Here is a 14,591-nt window from a genome sequence, read left to right on the forward strand (position 1 = left end):
AGAAGGACAAGTGGAGGTAAAAGGAGGACACACTAACTGGTTTTCTTGGCATCCATGACAAAAATTACAGTGAAAAACTCCAAAAAAAAGTACTTAGGCCTACATGTATATGAAATTACTTTTTCCAACATCAGAAAGACTGGTTTTTCAGTCAAAATATTTTTCCCACAGATCTTTATTTTCAAGAACATATTCTAGCAATAATATAGAATCAACAGCGATGCACTTCTCAAATTTCACCATAGAAATGTATGATGAGTCGTGTGATCATAGATTTGGAGGGGCTGGACTGAAGCTGACTGCTGAAATCAGGAAATAAATTAAATAATGTAAATCTAGGCTGTTACGTCTGTCCATGGACGAGGGAAAGAAAGAAGCAGACAATTTACAAGGCCACAATACACGAAGGTTTGAACAACTACTGTTGTGAAAACGGTCTAAAATTTAGAAAAAACAAGGTATTAAAAAAGCTGGACAATATTTGATTTATAGCTATACCTCTTGGACAGAGGACATGAGGACAAAAAGAAAGATGTGTCCTTCTTTTGCTGGACGTCTGGTAATCCTATTTGAGATAGACCACAGCTCCCATCATTTCTATCCAGCATGGTCTCTTCTCATTCTTCTTACAATAGTTATGGTCTCTGATATTTCTCCACTCCAATTTCAAAGACATGCTCTATGACTCTACTTCCAACAGACAGACATAGATGTGAGTCAACCCCTCTTCCAGGAGCAGCTGGCTAAACAGCCCAGCACCACTGCACGTTCCCACAATAATAAAATAAATTAAAAAAAGACAGACTACAGGTAAAATCATGTAGAACCACATTCTTGTTTCCAGAGCCTATTAGATCCTTTGGATGAAAGAAATCTGAGTTGATCATGGCATTCTGATGGCATTTTTCTGTGAAATCTCAGGCTCCTGTTTTTTTGCATGCCTGTCAGAACTGTCCCCAGATTCTTACCAACAATAACTGCAGAATAAAAAAGGAGACGTGTGCTCTAGCACCATTTAGGAAGGGGCAGGCAACTAGTGAGCTATTTTTGTAGTTTTTGAGCCTCTGGTCTCCTCCCCCAGAAATTCCCTCCCCCAAATTGTGCTGTAAAATTCAGGGGCAAATTGCTGTACAGTATTATGGTGGCATAGATGGTTTCTTGAGGATGATACAGTTCCAGTTAAGGGTCAGCTGCCTAGTAATCAAATGTTATTGTGACCAAGGGCTTGCTATTTTGAGCCTATCTACTTCTTGTCCTCTCCCCAACCCTTTTAAACACTTCATTACTTATGATAGGCAATAGAAAGACAGAAATTGTCAGCCCTTCAAAGTAGATCACACTAGGAAACTGATGCCATGTAGGTCAGTACTACTTTTATTGTAAAGCTATAGTAACAGAATCTTGCAAGTCTGAATGCCCTTGCCTCCTGCCTCCTTTTATCTTCATGTGGACTAGGGATGTTTATGCATGTTACGTTCTTGCACCAGACTCAGATCCCTTTTATGTGACCATTGCCTTGATAGCGGCTCTTCCTCCTGTCCCTCAAAGCCATTTCCTCTGTCCTCTACAGACATCTGAGTTCATAGAATCATAGGGTTGGAAGGAACCTTGGAGATCTTTTAGTCCAAACCCCTGCTCAGGTTGGAATCATCAGACCATCCCAAATGGCTGTCCAACTTTCTTTGGGACACCTCCAGTAATGGAGCACCCATGGCTCCAGAAGGCAGGCTCTTCCACTGTTTAATAACTCTCACTGCTTGGTTGTCTAATTGCACTGCAGTACATCCTTCTAATCTACTTTCTCCCTGCTCCTGTGCAGTGGGTAGATTGCTAAACTTCAAGAAGAGAACAGGATTCAAATCCTGCCCCAGCTCTGGAGGTGGTAGGATGATCTTGGGCCATTATTGCTTTGTAGGCTAACTTGCCTACTTAGGTGGTTTGAAGGTAAAAAAAAAGGAACAGCTGTTTATATATATTAAAGGTAAGTTTATTAGGTTATTTTTAAACATCATGGTATCTAATGGGATTAAGGAAAACTTCCTTAAAGGTTCCAAATCAGACAAGGGCTTTATGATCATGCAATATAGAACATCTTGACAGAATTTAGAAACTTGCAGCTAATCCGTTAGCAGAGCCCACTGAAAATCAAGCAGTTTAAGCTAGTCAGTGCTCCCCCATTTGCCTTCCTGGCAATTAGCATAGAAGTGAAATTAAAAAATACAATAAGTGCCATTAATGCTTTTCCTAGTTCTATCCCAGACAATCCTAGGTGGGGTTTTCATGTGAGAGAGCAAGATCTAAGGGTATTTAAATCTCAGGGCACAGGATGTGGAGTAGAATATCAAGGAGACTGGGACTATATTTGCTAATGTGCATAATGTAGGTAGGTCTATGGGAAGTCAGGAGTGGGCAACAAGGAGATGAATAAAAGGAATGAGACCCCTGCTGTGTCAGACAGGATGCCTGAGTTCTTGATGAGTCAGTGTGATGGTGCCGTGCATGACTGGAAGCATGGAGGCAGCCGTGACTGGGGACAGGGAGAGGATGCAGCCCCTGCTTGCAGACAAACGGGAGGACCTGCCCTCATCCTGTCCAGTTGCAAAATTTCTTGTCTCCTTCATTGGCCCCACCTCCTGACTAGTAGCATATAAGACACACTCCTATTCCAGCTTGACACAAACACTCTGCTATTCCTAGAGGGAACCAACTGATTCCTAAGAAGGAGAAGTTATCGACTGGGCTTAATTTGACTCACTAGAGATATCAGGTGGGTATCTCCATCCCTCTGGGACTTCTTTTTTCTCCGAGATTTAGATGGCATATGAACTTACATGTAAGGTCTTGTGAGCCACTCTGAGCTTGCCTTTTGTAGCTACAGGGGTAAAAGTACTGTTAGTATTTTTTCTAAACTAAGCTATGAATATTGAAACAGCTCAGGACTTCAGCATCAGTTGACCACTTCTAACGGGATAATAGAGAAGAGATTGGTAACCTGGTGCCCTCTAAATAGCTTGAATATTTACTCTCATCAGTTCCAGAGGGCAGGGTCAACGGCAAGGGTTAGGGAGGGGGAGATGTCATCCAAAACATCTGCAGGGAACCAAGCCACCTAACCCTGAAGGAAGAAATGCCTCTATGCTGGAGTGGAAACTCATCTTGAAATTAGACCTTAATTGAAGATGGAGGGTCATGGCTGTCAAAAAGGAGGGAAAGGCTATTGTTACATTTTCAGAGGCACTTCCATTATTTCTCCAGAAGTTACATATTACAGGTTAAGCTAGGTTAAGCCAGGTTAAGCCAGGATGCCCCGTGTCTTAGAATCATCTTTGGTCCTTTCTCTCTAGATCAAAATAATGGATTCAAGAAGTATTCTTCTGATGCTCATCTTGTTGACAACATCTTCATGTCAGCTCTGGAGGACATCAGGAATGCCAGATAGGTGAGGAGCAAATTTAGTATTGGCTATGAGTAAAGAAGAGACCTACAGGAGAAAAGATTGTGCAGGATCCTCCTGCATCTCCTTCTTCGCAAGACTGAAACTCTTTCCCCTCCCTACTTTTTCTTGCAGGCGGCAGCCCCCTCCTGCTGCCTCCTTTCTAGACCAACTCCTGAAGATTCGTGGAAGAGCCACTCAGGAATCTGGTCTGGGATTAGAGGAAAGACCCTCCACATGGGCACAATTAGTGCAAGAAAGAGATCAACTGAATCTGTTTAGGAGGTAAGTGTAATGAACTGTGTTTGCACAACAAGGTTACCCATGAGTAAGTTGACCATGGTGCACAGGTACACAGGCTGTAGCAAATTGATAAATTAATACAAAATTTGTTTTATAAAACTAGTTCACATATTGTGCTAAGCCAATGCAGAGGAAAACTACCTTATAACTTGGTGTGATGTGTGAACCTAGCTATTGTTCTAAGCCTGAACCTAAGCCTGTTATATGAGTTTATGTGATAACTCTCTTATTTTTTAAATATAAATATCATTTTTTTAAAAAACAGAGTCAGAGAACCTGGCACGCTCTAAAAGTGTTGATCTATATAACATGATTTGAAGCTGATGGAGTCCCCTGACTTCTGGAGGGCACCACGTTTTCTCTGCCTTCCCCCCAGTTCTCCCTCCCCCCCCCTCTCCTCCATGCCTTCAGACAGCACTTCTGAAATTCAGCAAAAATGGCTGGATTTGGGCAGCACGATTTTAGGCTGATTTGGGGAGATTAGTTTAGGATGGAAAAGATGACAAGGCCTTACAGAAGCCCCCTGCTCTTGTTCCCATCCTAATCCTGCACCCCACCCCAGACAACTGTGTATACCACATATCTAATACTTACTTTGTGTCAGGAAAAAATGCTTCCTGCAGAGGAAGCAGGTTTTAATTGATTCCCAGTAGGCAGAAACATTATTGGTGAAACTTTTTCTGACATAGAAAATAATTAATTAGGGACTGTTAATAACTTCAGCTAAGTGCATTCTTGTGCACATGTTAGGGGCATTCACGCAGATCTTTATCCCAAACTGCCAGTGAGCCTGCGGTAGAAAACAATGAGCTATCTAAATTGATTGTTTGAGTCTGGATAAAGTTACTCTTATGGTTATCAGTTTGGTGTAGTGGTTAAGGCACCAGGCTAGAAACCAGGAGACCGGGAGTTCTAGTCCTGCCTTAGGCACAAAGCCAGCTGGGGGACCTTGGGCCAGTCACTCTCTCTCAACCCTAGGAAGGAGGCAATGGCAAACCACCTCTGAAAATCTTGCCAAGAAAACTGCAGGGACTTGTCCAGGCAGTCTCCAAGAATCAGATATGATTGAACAGATTAAAAAAAATGGTTGCAGCAACTTAATTACTTGATTTAGCTACTAGATCAATTAGACTTTTCCCAAACTGGATCTTTCCAGAGGTGTTAAAGTACAAAGCCAATTGTAGCCATGCTGGTTTAGAATGATGGAGGCTAAAGTTTGCAGTGAGTAAGCCATCTGTGATCAATGGTGGCCTTGAATTTAGCTTCCCAGTTCCTGTGCAATTTTTCCCTCCAAAACTGGATCTGAGAGGCATAGACCAATAACTTGGCTGAGGTAAAAACTGCTCCTGGATTTACGGCAATCTGATTCCAAGCCTTGTTTTGGCACCCAATTCCAAGTTTAAGAACATAAACCATTAGTACTTGCTTGTTCCCATTTTAAAGGCATTCACAGTGTGGGGCTCCCTGCTCAGTCTAGCACCCTCCATGAGACTCCAGCATTTTTTCCATTCTCTTTCTTCCCACAGCTTGATTCCTGGACACCGTGTTCCCCGACAGCTGCAAGCTTCACCTCCTGCCCGTGGATGCCACCTTGGCACTTGCCAGGTCCAGAACCTGGCCAATCTACTTTACCGTTATGGGGGCAATAACCAAAAAGAAGAATCCCACAAGAACAACAAGGGAACAAATGATCCCATGGGCTATGGGCGCAGGAAACGCAGGGCAGCTGGCCATGGAGTATCCAGCCCCACTTAAAAGATGCTGTGCTGGTGAGAGAAAGATGGGCACCAACATGAATCAGGTTCTGGACACCTGCAAAGATCAGGGAAATAGGCTGGATCAGCCCAGCGCTCAGAGGCTGTGTTACTGAAACAGCAGTGGACATGCTTGGTGAATATGGCCATCATCTGAGATGCAGGATGGTAATTTTCTTCTGTCTTGTACCTCCACCTCAGTTCAGATTTGGGTCCCTTGTGTCTTTATGAAGCTTCAAAAGCATGCAGGCTTCAGAGAGGCTGTCTGTTACTGCTCTGGCCTCAGCTGTTCTAGTAAAGTGGAGTTACATTTGCATTTGCAGTGATCACGTCAAGAGCCAGCTCTCCATTGGGGCGGTAGCACAGAATGCAGCATGAATGTGCTCTAATAAGCCACAGAAGCAGATAGAAAAGTGGTTATGGAATCCCGAGAAAGACAGTGGAACAGCTTGACTTGTGGGATATTTCTTCTGCAAAGGAGAAATTGATATTACCGCCTTGTAGCATTGTGGGTAGGGTGGGTAAAATCAAACCATTCCCCTGAAGCATTTCTGTCTTGTTGGATTCTGTGTTTCATCTGTGCATAATGGATTTGTTTTGAGAGGAGCTTGTAAGTAAACAGATTGATCAATCTGGAGTTGTAAATGGTGTTTTTGGTGCTTATCTCCACATTGTGTAGCTGGAAAGAGTGGTTGGGAATGGATGCTGTTTTTGCCCTTCTCTCTGGCTTTAGCTAAAAGCCCCAGTTCTCCTACAGCACCTAGGGTAGTTGGCACTACCAGGTTACCCCTAATAGCAGCAATTTAGCTTTTGGTATCATGCTAGAGCTGGAAATGTTGCAGAACCTCTGGACTGGAAATAAATGAATATTGGGTGAATGAATTCCTGCAACCTGGCAATGACCCCTGCTAACATTAGTTGCACTGGTTCTGAACAAATGCAAAATGAGGTGACCTTGAGTTTTCTAGGCTGACTGTTAGACACACCCAAAATGCTTGGAGCTCAAATAAGTGGATCAGCGCATACTTCACTAATTCTCATGCTATTCACAAAGATCTGGAAACTCACAATACCTGTAAACAACTTGCCATTCCTGCTGATGTTAATCATAAAAACATTATCTCCATTATTTTTGTGAGTCAACAAAACTATATAACCAGTTTTAATATTTTCACATTCCCTAAAACATGTATTAAAATTATTTTACTAAGTTCACTGACTTAATTAGCTTAGGCTCCTTTCTACTTCATCATCACCCAATGATGTAAACCAGGTTGAGTGATAAGGCTTGGCCAAGGTCTTCAAGTGAGCCACACACTTGACTGGAGATTTGAACTTGGGTGTTCCCATTATTATGTATTTATCCCCTTAATAAAATTGGTGATAAATTAGGGCAAGCAAAGAACTCCTTTTTTTTTTTCCACAAAAGAGCTGGACCCAGCATCAAGTTACTGATGGAATTTAATTCCACAATCTCTAGATTCTGAGAAACTGAGAAAAAGAAGATTATAATTAAATGTGTGTGTGTAAATTATTATTTTTAAATAATGATTTGTGCTTCTTAATGAATGAAAACTGCAGTGGCTATTGCTTCCTTACTTGCAACTAACCATTACACAAACATAGCCTGACTTTTTTTTTGAGGGGGGGGGCTGTATCCCCACAGCATTCCCTTCCTCTCATACCCAACTGATGACAGACTCAAGTTGTCCTTAGCTGTCTCAGTGATAAAGTATTATTTTCTCCCTTATTCTGACATCATCCAAGGACACTCTCAACTTTGTAAATTCTATTAGGCTTTGTCACCCATTACCTTGAAAGGAAATTGGGTGACTGGCAGTGATTGGGAACAGAGGCATAGGGACAGGAGAAAGGCTGACAACCGGGACAGCAAATTTAATGGTAGATAGCATTTCAGCTGAGCAGTGAGGAATAGCTCTGAAACAAGTATAAGAAAGTATTCTGAGAATGATCAAAGTTACTTGTCTTAAAACCCAACCTTTTGACCTTATTTACAATTAAAAGGCTACATCTAAATCACAGCACGTACCTTTATAACTTTCCCTTGTACTCGCTTGTACAACTGATTTTAATACAGTCATGATGATATACCACTCAGCATTTCAGATGAAAATAGGCATACACATTTGTAACATCTTCCTACAGAGATGTCACCTTTCATTGTCACTATACAGTATATTGCTGAAGACTTGACTTCTTGTCTGGACTATTCTGAATTATTCTGAAACTGATTTTCCTTCAATAGCATAGGTCGTTATAATGGAAAATCAAAACAATCATGCTATGAGACAGATATTGGGCTGGCAAGCAGATTTTTTTTCTTCAGCAAGTGCCCTCTTTGAGATGCCACGTATAGGTTTCCCATGCTTTATGCAAATTCACTATTATGCAATCGATCATTTTTATCCAAGAATTCACTTTATGTAAAAAGAAAAATCACTGTTATGCAGTTTATGCCAGAATAATGAATTTATGTCAAATATCCCAAGACATCTTCCCATCAAAACCCCTTACTGCACTCACTCACACAATCACCATTCTGTTGCGCAGTTTTTCTAGTTGTGTGTCCTTTCTCCCACTTATTTCAGTACCTGTAATAGCTACTATTGTTATTATGGGTCAAATCAGCCATCAACATCTTGTCCAACCCCCTTGCCCAAAAGAAAGAGGAAAAAGATCTACCACTTAAAACAAAGTTGGAGATATTATGTCACACCAAAGCTGGTGAGGAATCCTCAGCCCTAGGATGAGCTGTGAACCTGGGCAAATGTACCATGCACATCATACAAAGAATGCCAATAAAACTCATAGTGATGATGCATTCTACCTTTTTGTCTGCCACCATAACCACATGCATTAGAAATCCAACTGTAGAAAGAAGGGAAAAATGCCTTCACTGTAAATATGGCACGGGACGTGGAAAAAAACATTCTTTGAGTAACACAGTGCTTAAGAATCTATGAACACATTTCAATGCATTTGGGTTACAACATTTGACAGCATACCCTACAATCCTATTTTTCTCCACTGGTTCAGTATCTCAATTTATGCAAAACCCTAACCTTAGCCAAAAGCAAAGAGGCCTGTATATGCAGCATGCTTTGAATCTGAATGATTATTCAGAATATAATTCAGCAATTGCAAGACACAAAATAACATACTCCGCATGATGCCTGAGAGTTTGTGCAGGCTCATGAAATGTGGACAGCCTTCCTTGCTCTGGTATTCTCCAGTTGTTAAACTGGGGTGGCAGGACCCACCACAGCAGGTTGGGAAAACCTGTCCTAGAATTAAAATGCATCCACTTCCCCCACCATAAGTGTAACTTCTTTAAATATGAAGAAGAAACAACTACAGAGAATAGCTTCAAACATTTCCCACTAATTCACTCTAAAAAAGAATTTAAAGCCCCCGGCTAGAACTATGTCTATTAGGTCCTAAAAAATGGTACAAATGATCAGGCTCAAACTATCCTACTTCAGACACATTATGCAAAGACCCAGCTCTCTGGAAAAGGCTCTAACGCTGGGAAAGGTGAAAGAAAGAGAAGACGACCAGCAGCAAGGGGGGTGGACTCAGTTACAGTGGTAATGAGTGCGCTGTTGGGAGACTTGAAGGAATGGGTTAGGGACAGATCGTCATGGAGAAAATCTTTCTATGCGGTCGCTAGGAATCGAAAACGACTTCATGGCACATAATCAATCAATTAGTCAATCAGCGACTTCATGCACGGAGAGAGAAGGATGCAAGCGTGGGAATCCAGGGACTAGCTTCAAACGAGAGCAATGCAAGAATTAGACATCACTGAAGAAATCCGGGAATCCAGATACCCATTTCTAAGCGCCATCGAATTCGCTCTGCGGTCCCCAGAGCCCGACGGAACAGTGTAATAATACATGCAAGCCACTCTGCCGGCCGGCGAGTAATAAAACGGCGCGGGGGATTTCGGGAGAATTATTGGACCGCCGGAGTCGGCAGGGGAAGCGGGGCGATGATGCTGAAGGCCGGGAGAGCGAGCAAGTGGCGACGGGCTGAAGGACGCAGGCTGAAGCGGGGGTACAGGAAGACCCAGGGCGGGCAGGAGAGAGAACCAGGGAAAGCGGGGAGACCGCTGCGGAGGCTGGCAAAGGAAGCGCGGGCAAAGAGGAGGATGGAGAAGAGGAGGAAGAGGAGGATCAACGAGAAGGGACCCCAGAGGGCGGGCTGGCAGTGACGGAGGCGGTCCCGAGGTTTGGGCATGGCTGGATCCAGAAGTGAGTCAGGTTGCCCTGGAGCGGAGTTCGCCCCCAAGGCAGCGAGGTGAGTACTGCCCAGGAAGCTGGGCTCTTCGCCGGGAGGGGGCCGGTCGATTGCGCTTAGGAGGTTCGTGGGGGAAGCGGGGCAGGGGACAAAGGCACGTGCGGGCGTTCTGGGCCCCGAGGGACAAAGTGCTGAGCTAAGAGCTGGGGATGTTGCCTTCTGCAAGAGGACACGAGTGTATTGTATCTACAGCAAGAAGGAGGGAGGGAGGGATGCTGGGTGGAGGGGTGGGGGTGAGAATTTCATGGATTAGGGGTCATGAGAGTCTGGCTTTCTGGGTTCCTTAAGAAGAAGAGGGGAGCCTATTGGGAGCAGGTGGGTGACATGTCTCCTGGCTGCCCTGAGCCTAAGATGGTTTCTCTCGGGGTCCGAAGGCAGCACCCTGCACTGACTGTTGTCCAGGATTTGCCACTAAAACAGGGATATAGCCACTTGGCCAGTCTAGAGACAAGTGATGGGGATGCCAAGTGTGTTGATGGGGTGAGTGGCTGATCTCCCTCACTGCTTCCTCAGGGCCTAATTATTTTAGGTGTTATATGTGGGCAGGCCTGGGTCACTACTGAGGAAGGGTGGGGGTGGGATCACTGTTCTGTTGACATAAAAATAATGGAGCCGGGGGAGGGGAGGAGAGAGAGAAACAGGGGGAAGGGGAGGTGGCTAAGCAGCTCTATTAAGTATACGTTGACTTTTGGTATTATGTCTCTTTTCTGTTACTGCTTCTCTTGTTATTATTTATTTATTTATTTCTCAAATTTCTATCACCGCCCATCTCCCCCCAAAAGGGGGACTCTGGGCAGTTTACAATAAAAGCAGCAATTAAAGCCATAAAAATATAAATTAAGATATACAGTAAACAGCCAATAAATAAAAATAAAATAAATACAAAATCCAAGGAGCGAGGATCTCATTCCTTGGGGAGGGATCTATGGTGCCAGCCACCCCCAGGAAGAACTATTGCTCCTCCCACCCCAGGCAAGGCAGCAGAACCAGGTCTTCAAATCAAAGTGGGGTTTTTTGAGGGGGGGTGCCTGGCCAAAAGATCTAGAAGGGGAGTAGAGCAACTTTTTTATGGGGAATTTTATTGTAAACCGCCCAGAGTCCCTCTTCTGGGGGAGATGGGTGGTGGCTAAATATGAGTAATAAATAAATAAATAAACTTTTCCTGTACCACTCCTCCACAATCCTATCTCATTCAGTGGTGTTCAGTTCTGATACAATGAGGAAGTCTGTAATATTGGCTATTTTAGATATCTGATTCTTAGTAAATCCCCAGGGCAGGAACTGGGGGTACATGATGAAGGCACTTGCAGAAATTAAATTGACTTGGGTCAGTTCAATGCCTGGATGGGAAATGCTAGGAATATTTCAAGATGAGGTGATCATTGTTCATTTGCTTCCTGACTCATTGAAGAATTTTTATGCAGGGTGATCCAGACATGTCATCTTTTGTAACGTCCCCCTGTTTTCTTACTGCTTTGTTTTCATATGTAGTGAGAGCCAGTTTGGTGTAGTAGCGAAGGTGCAGGCCTAGAAACTGGGAGCCTGTGAGTTTTTGGCCTCCCTGAGGCATGAAAGCCTGCTGGCCAGTCATTCTCTCTCAGCCCAACCCACCTCACAGGGTTGTTGTGGGGAAAATAGGAGGCAGGAGTATTAGGTATGTTTGCTGCCTTGAGGTTGGTTTTTTTTTTAGATTTTTAAATCCCACCTTTATTATTATTTTTATAAATAACTCAAGGCAGGGATCATACCTAATTTTCCTTCCTCCTCCTATTTTCCCCACAACAACAACCCTGTGAGGTGAGTTGGGCTGAGAGAGAGTGACTGGCCCAAACTTGCCCAGCTGGCTTCTGTGCCTAGGGTGGGACTAGAACTCACAGGCTCCTGGTTTCTAGCCTGGAGCCTGAACCACTAGATCAAACTAGCTCTCCCCCAGTCATTCTTGGCAATGGCTGGCACCTTAGAGTGCTCCCCTCATATTTATGATCTTTTGTAGCCATCTGGATTTTTATTTTTTAATTTTATATTGTATTGTATTATATTTTATGTTCTATTAGGATTATTGTTTTTAGTGTTTTAATTGATTAACTTATTGTAAACCGCTCAGAGTCCCTCTTTGTGGGGAGATGGGCGGTAGGACAAATTTGAGAAATAAATAAATATTAAAAAGGCAGGCTAAAAATCTAATAATAATAATAATAATTTATTCACACAAAAAATCCATGAGGAGAGATGGAAAAGAAGAATAGCCACACAGTTCTTTTAGCGATAGAGTTAAGCACCATCAGTTTGGAAACATAGCTGAGATCCCCATATTTGTCTTTGAGTAGTCTGGGTTGGAAGAGCTATAACTCTAATGCATATGTAATTGACAGGTGTCCATAAAACAGCAGTGTTTCTCAACCTTGAAAATTTTAGATGTGTGGACTTCAAATCCCAGAATTCCCCAGCCAGCCATGTTTATACTATTCTGATTGTGTGAAAATAAGAAAGTTGGGGTGTACAGTAGGATTATATCCTTTTGTTCTGAATGCAGCCTCAGTAAAAGGTACTATCCCACGAAGTGTTGACTAACTCACCTGCTTAGCTTTCAGTTTTTCTGGCACATTACTGGGAAGGAGAACTCCCAAGTTTTCTTATACAGTTTATAAATATTTATGTTGTACGATGCGTAGGCATACAATATTGGATGGGGTAACATCCACTCTCAGATTTCGTTTCACCCTCAGCCACAGAAATTCATTGTATGACTTTGAGCCATTCACTATCTCTTAGCCGAATCTACCTCACAGGATTGTTGTGGGGAATAATAGGAAGTAGGATTGTTATATACGTTGCCTTTAATTTCTGGAGGGAAGATGGGATATAAATCTAATAAACCTTACAAATAACAATATGGGGGCCATAACAAAGTTACACTGAAATGCAAGTGAGACTCCCTACAGTTGTAGGAGACTGCAGAGGATGGCGCTTAACTTTTACTTCATGAACCTTTTTAGTTATTAAAATCAAGCAGCTCAATATATTTTCCACTCATAGGGAAAAATATGAAAAAACGGAGAGTGGCCAGAGGGGATAATATTAAGCCATGCCTTCTATGCTGCTCTCCCAATGAGATTTATATCATCCTGTGGCTACTTTTCTTTTCTTTTTCTTTTTTAATGTGATAAAGTGATATACTTAACTCCAATAACATTGGAGTTAAGCATCACTAACTCCAATAAACGTGTGGTTTATTCCTTCCTTATTTCAGGCAAACAATTATTTCTAAGCCTGTATTAAGCAAAGCCAACTCAATCAAGAGTGATATTTCTGTGGAGACCAGCAGTGTGCTATACCAAAGACATGCTGGTAGAATAAGTCTAAAAAGTGCTTTCTGATGCCTGTTAGATGCTATATGTGTAAGGATTGCCTACCCTAATAGACTCAGACTCACAAGCAGGAACTTAATGATATCTGATTTATTAAAGAATAGTATGCAAATACAGAAAAAGCTGAGAATGAGCAAAAGCACACCAAATACAAACTAAAAACCCTCAACTCAAACGTAATCCCTCCCCTCTGCCTGCCGTTGCAAACTCTCCCCCCCCCCCCAGGTGCTGGTAACCGTTTCTGCTGATGTCCTGGGAAAGGAACCTTGAACACACAAGATAACCCAAACACATTCCAATCCAGCTGCTAACATACAACAATCCCACGAGATGGAATCCTCCTCCCCTCCCAGACGAAACACGCATCAGCCAAATGACATGTGAAACGTTACGATGTAATGGTAACATTGGAACGGTGAACATGACATACCGCCCCCCCAAAAAACACTAAGGAGCAGGTTTCAGAGGATAAGCTAGATGAAAGCGTCTAACTAAAACAGAAGAGTAAACATCACGGGCAGACACCAACTCAGGGTGGGGAAAGTGTTTCCACCGAATGAGGTACTGCAGGGTGCCACGAAGTTGGCAAGAATCAAGGACCTCCTTCACCTCAAAATGTTGCTGTCCGTCAATCATGATCGGAGCAGGAGGTGGGGGTTGCGGATGCCAATGATCGGAATGGTTGACAGGCTTGAGCAAACTGCAATGAAAAACAGGATGTAAACGTTTCAGATTGTGTGGCAAATCCAGTTTAAATGTGACCGGGTTCACAACTCCCACAATGGGAAAAGGACCAACAAACTTAGGAGCCAACTTCTTCGAGGGCTGAGGGGACTTAATGAACTTGGTGGAAAGGTAGACCTTATCACCAACTTTAAAAGCAGGTTGAAGGGCTCGTTGCTTATCAGCGTGCAGTTTATAGGCAGATTGGGGATCAGCCAACGCCTGCTGAATCACTGGCCATGAATCTGCCAGTTGAGCAGCCCAATCAGAAGCAGAGCAGGGCTGCCCGGGGGGTTGAGGCAACTCAGGAATGGGAACAAAATCCCGTCCAAAAACAATATGGAAAGGGGTGTGCCCTGTGCTCTGATGGACGGTGTTGTTATAAGCCACCTCAACAAAAGGTAGCAGATCAACCCAATTATCCTGCTGATAGTTGACAAATGCCCTCAAAAATTGTTCCAGGGTGGAATTAAGAACCTCCGTAGATCCGTCAGTCTCCAGATGTGACGCAGTGGACAACGCCTGCTTGGTGCCCACCAGCTTCAAAAATGCCTTCCAAAATTGGGAAGTGAACTGTGTCCCGTGGTCCGTGACCAAGCGGGAGGGGCTACCGTGAATCCGGTAGATGTGGATTAGGAAAAGGCGGGCCAATTGCTGAGCAGACGGAATAGAAGCACATGGAATGAAATG

Source organism: Candoia aspera, chromosome 4 (assembly GCF_035149785.1).
Source record: "Candoia aspera isolate rCanAsp1 chromosome 4, rCanAsp1.hap2, whole genome shotgun sequence".
Taxonomy (NCBI): domain Eukaryota; kingdom Metazoa; phylum Chordata; class Lepidosauria; order Squamata; family Boidae; genus Candoia; species Candoia aspera.